Here is a 6,000-nt window from a genome sequence, read left to right as displayed (position 1 = left end):
ACCACAGCCACTCTTCCTTGCTCAACAGACATCCCTCTCGCATCCAGCGCTCTCTTCACACTGTCCATCCATCCTATTCGTGGTCTCCCTCTCAGCCTTACACCTCTCACATCAGATCTAGTTATCTTTTTCACCAATCGCTCATTTTGCATTCTCTTCATATGCCCAAACCATCGCAACACCCTCTGCTCAACTCTACCAGCCATCTCCCGAACAACTCCAGTTCTCCTTCGCGCCTCATCATATCGCACTCGATCCATACGCGTCACTGCACACATACTCCTCAAACACCATCTCCATTACATTCAAACTTTTTCTCTCTACTACACCCATATTCCATGTTTCAGCCCCATATAATGCAGTCGGTACCACAACACCCTCATACAGCCTTCTCTTTGCATCCATTCTAAGCGAACGACATCTAAACACTTTTTTCATTCCTCCAAGCACCTTACCTACTTCATTCATTCTAAACTTCACTTCTGCATCTATTCTTCTATCCACAGCAACATGTGACCCTAAATATTTAAAACACTCTACCTCCTCAAGCAATTCACCATTCTAAACTATATTCATCCCCCTACCATCTACCAACCTCGTACACGTCACTTTACTCTTATTCTCATTTACTTTCAATTTCCTCCTATCACACACCCTTCCAAACTCCTCTGCCAACTGTCTTAATCTCTCCTCTGAATCAGCCACCAGTGCAGTATCATCTGCAAACAGCAGCTGCGTCAGATTCCACTCTCCACCATCAACATTCACCAAACTCAGACCTCCACCTAACACTCTTGCACTCACCTCCCTTACAATACCATCCATATAAATATTAAACAACCAAGGCAACATCACACATCCCTGTCGCAGCCACACTCTCATGGGAAACAAATCACTCACAGCATTTCCCACTCTTTGACACGCTCTACTATTTACATAAAAACTTTTCACCCCTTTTAGTAACCTACCATCAAGTCCATACAATCTTAAAAGAGTCCACAAAGCCTCCCTATCAATTCTATCATAAGCTTTCTCTAAATCCATGAATGCCCAAAACACATCCTTGCTTTTCACTAAATACTTTTCACACACTTGTCTCACAGCGAACACCTGATCCAAGCATCCCCTCTCTCTCCTAAAGCCACACTGCTCATCACCAATCACTCCCTCTGTACCCTTACTTACTCTCATAATTAACACTCTGCCATACACCTTACCTACAATACTCAACAGACTTATACCCCTAAAGCTAGTACATTCATATTTATCATCCTTGCCTTTATACAACAGGACCACACAGGCACTTGCCCAGTCAATTGGCACACATACCTTTCACAAAGCACACATTCAACAATCTTACTAACCAGTCAACAATAGTCACTCCACCACCCTTCAGGTATTCCACAGCACACCCAACAATATGTGCATCTTTCCCTGTTTTCATCTCCTTTACTGCCCTCTCCACTTCCTCCTGCATGATCAAAGAATCATTCAACTCTCCCAACACATTTATTCCTTGCACTCTTCCATCCGTCACAATCTCAGCCACCCTTTCCTCCTCTACATTTAACAATCTTTCAAAATACTCTGCCCATCTCTTCCTTACTGCATCCATCTCAATTAACATCCTTCCATCCTCTGCTTTTACTCGCTCTTCCTTCCCAGACTCTCCCTTTCGCACCCTTTTCACCTTCTTCCAGAACATTTTCTTATTCTGTTGAAAATTCTCAGTCAACAACCTACCCCACCTTTCATCTGCTGCCACTTCAGCATCACGCACAGCCCTTCTCGCCCTATTCCTCTTTTCCTTATACCTCTCACATGACTCCTCATCCTTCCTCTGTAGCCACGCTTCATATGCACGTCTCTTCTCAGCCACAGCCATACGTACTTCCTCGCACCACCATTCACTTCCTTTTCTTACACCATCACCCACACATCTCACACCACACACCTCTTCTGCATGCCCCACCACAGCAGTCTTAAACAACTGCCATTCCTCCTCCACACTGCCATTTTCCTGATCTTTCACTGCGTTCCACTCATTTTTCAATTTCTCCTGATACTCTATCATTTTCTCTCTTTTATCCAACTCGCTCACTTTCAAAACCTTCCTGCCACACCTAACCCTCCTAGCTCTCACCCATCTCTTACCTACTGTTAACTTTCCCTCCACCAGGTAGTGGTCAGACATACCTCCACCCTCCCTTCTCAGAACCCTCACATCCAACAATCTTCCTATTACATTCCTAGACACAACCACATAGTATCCACAACCCTTCCATCCTCCTGTCTCACCCTTGTATACTTGTAAATATCTTGCTTCTCGAACAGGGTATTTCCAATCACCATCTCTCGCTCAACACACATCCCTATCATTCGTTCCCCATTTTCATTTCTTCCAGGCAAACCATGCATACCAACTACACCTTCAACTGCTATATTTCCCACTCTAGCAATCAGATCTCCCATCATTACCACATTCACATTTGCTCCCAAACTCTGCAGACACTCATCAACATCATTCCAGAAGGACTCCCTGACTTCTTCATCCTTTTCACTACCAGGCCCATATGCACTCACAAACACTCACAACTCACGTTCAAATTTCGCTTTCACCCACATCAGTCTCGATGACACTTCCTTTCATTCAATCACACACTGCTATACTTCCGGACTCTCTAACAAGGCCACACCTTCTCTTGCCCTTCCTCTATCAACACCTGACAACCTTCCATTCACATTTCCAAACATAGACTCACCCTTCCCTTTCATCTTCGTATCACTCAAAGCTAACACATCCAACTTTCTTCTCACAAACATTCTTCCAATCTCCTCCCTTTAAGCCTCAATCGTACTACATCCACGCACATTCATAGACCCAATCTTCAGGGTACGGGGATAACTCAATCCCCCATTCCTCTCTCTGGCCTGTCTCTTTTTAGGAGCTAAAAAACGGAGGAGGGGTCCCTAGTCCCTTCACCCCGCCCCTTTTAGTCGCCTTTTACGACACGCAGGGAATACGGTGGCAGTATTCTTCCTAACACAACCTGGCCGCAGAGTAGTAGTACCACCCCATAGTGCGGCCAGATTGTGTCCACCCCCTCCACAGGGGGGGGAAAGGTTTACCACACTGTGTGTGTGTGTGTGTGTGTGTGTGAGAGAGAGAGAGAGAGAGAGAGAGAGAGAGAGAGAATAAATCTGCTGTGATTAAATGTTGCGATAGTAGACACCTCTTTTACACACACACACACACACACACACACACACACACACACACACACAGTGAGAGAGAGGAGTTACAAGGAAAAGTTAGGATCATGACTATGCAGGCAATACCGTGGAGATACATCTTGTTTGCCTGGGAATGCATATCCAGTTCACATTTATTCTGGTGCAAGATCCTGCCGATGAATCCCTTAAACTTCTCTACTGTAGTATTAACAACGTCCATGTTGAGTCAGTTCCATGTGGAGCAGATCATGCACGTGAAAAAGTTTTCACGTAATTCTGTTGGTAAATTTTCTCATTTACGGCTTCCAGCCATGGTTGTGTACCGAGTCCGTGTTAATAGTAACTCTCTATGTAATGATTGTGAAACCCATTCAGATTTTAAACACTTTAATGAACTGACCTCGTAGTCTATGAGTTTCTACTAAAAAAGTCCCACAGTCCTCAGGCGAACCTGACACTTTAGTCTCCTGAACTCTTTTTAAGTCGACGTATGTCTTTTTCAAGCGACCAAAATTCCATAGCAACTCAGGAAGTGGCCGTATTAAGGAGACATAGACTATGAGAACAATCTCTTTATTCCCAGAGAGAGAGAGAGAGAGTGAGAGAGAGAGACTTGGAATGGTAAGAACAATCAGGAGAAATACTGATAAGAAAAGTGAGTGAGAGGAGAAACTGAAGCAGAGAAGAGGAAAACACGCAGGTGAAAAAATGGAACAATGTTATAGAAGTGACACAGGGATGGAAGCACACACACACACACACACACACACACACACACACACACACACACACACACACACACACTCACAAACGCACACTTTCTGAACATTTGTCGACCTATCTGTCTGCCTGTCTGTGTACTCCCCCCCCCCATCTCTCTCTCTGGATCCTTTGTCTCATCCCCAGTTTCCTTTTCCCTCCTTCCTCTTTCTTTTTAACTATCTGCTCAGTTCCTAACTTCCTCCCTCTCGCCTTTCCTTCGTCTGTCTCCCCCTCAGTCACTCCCTCCTTACCTCACTCTTCTTTCTTCCTCCCTGTGTCACAACTTTGTCTTACTTTTTTCATTTGTCATGTGTTACCTTTTCTCCATTACTCTCTCCGTATTTCTTTACTTGTACTAAACCCATTTCCTTCACTGTTTTCTTTCCCCATTAATAACTGCATGCTCCTTTTTCTCTCACCTCTCTCCGTCTCTCCCTGTCACCCGAAATCTCCTCTTTCAATCCGCTCTTCCCACTGTCTTTCCCTCCCTTCCTCCCTCCCTCTCCCTCCCCTTGTCTTTCCTTCCCCTTTCTTGCCCTAAAAATTAAACCTGTTTTCTTCCCACCCATAATCTCTACTTTCTCTCCGCAAATTTCTCTAATTTCTCTATTTCTCTCCCTCCCTTTTCACTTGAATGTCATTCTCAATGCTTTCGTCTTAGTTCTGTCCCTGCGTCCTTGCCATAATAACGCACTTTCTTCCTCCTCCCCATTACCTTGCCTCCTTTTCTAATTTTCCTCATATCGTTCTCAGTATTTCGTTCCGTAGCTCGCTTTCCCACTTTCTCCTTTTCTTATCCCTATTTCTATGTTTGCTCCATTCCAATTTTCTCTCAGCTGTCTTCCATTTTGTCTCTGCTTCCTGTCTCCCAGCCTTCCAATTCACATCACCCTTTCCACTTTCCCTTACACACTGCTTGAAATTCATTTCACCTCTCACCGTCTCTTCTTCTCATCCTTTGTCTCTTAACTCTCGTTGTTCTCTCCTTGCCTCTCCCCTTTTTATTTTCTCTAATGCCCTCTCATTTCTCATTATTCCACTCGCTCTCCCTCTCGGCCTGTCGCTCCCTGTCTTTTAACTCTCTCTCTCTCTCTCTCTCTCTCTCTCAGTGAAGTAAATTTTCCCTAACTTTGTTTATGTATATACTGTACTATTTTTTTATTAGTTGTTCGGACTATACGTAATTAGAGAGGTGCTTGAAGTACAGAAACCCCTAGCTGGCTGTGAGCGAGAGTATGGAGGGTACCGGATGGAGTTATGGGGTCGGAGAGAAAAGTAGGAGGGGTTGGATGGGAGTGTGGTACTATGAGGAAGGGTGGAGGAGGGGGTAGCTCTCCATCGAGCAGTGTTACAAACGCCTTAGTCCACAGAAAAGGAAACGAACTTATTCCGACGTCTGTACATCATTATAGTTTTTTTTAGAAGAAAAGATTTGTGGATTGATTTAGTATATTTACCTTTTTCTGTAAGATATGTTCATGCAACTCGAGCCTCCATCCATTTTGAGCAGGTGCCTTCACTTTAGAGGCCTGTACCAAGGAGTTTTGTTCTCTTCACTCTTTTTCCACTGCACTAATTGGAGAGTACAACTCTTCCTCTGTCTCCAGAAAAAAAGTTATCTCAAGACCTTTCTGCAAAAAAAAAAAAATCAGAGAGATGTTTATGAGAACAATTTTTACGTCCTTTAAAGTACTCATGGGCACTAATGGGTTAAGTTCCCTCAGAGACTGAGGGAACGATATATCTTTGACGTAAGAAAATATCAGGAAACAACTGGAAAGAGGACTGGGCTGGTCAAGTGGCTAGCGCAGTTCCTTGAAGAAAATGCAATCACTCTGGACGACATGCAAGTGTTGCAGGGAGAAAGGTCACACCCTAGTAATAGAGCAGTAGGCCTGACGACAGCAGGGGAAACAAGCCCCCAAAGGGAAGGGAACAGTCAGGGCCAGTTCAGGTGCACCCTATGTGCCAGGACACATGGCCTAGAGTAATGCAGTCGATTCC

Source organism: Coenobita brevimanus, chromosome 19, assembly GCF_032717465.1.
Source record: "Coenobita brevimanus isolate Jiangsu-jjx chromosome 19, ASM3271746v2, whole genome shotgun sequence".
Lineage (NCBI taxonomy): Eukaryota > Metazoa > Arthropoda > Malacostraca > Decapoda > Coenobitidae > Coenobita > Coenobita brevimanus.
Note: the sequence above shows the minus strand (reverse complement) of the source record.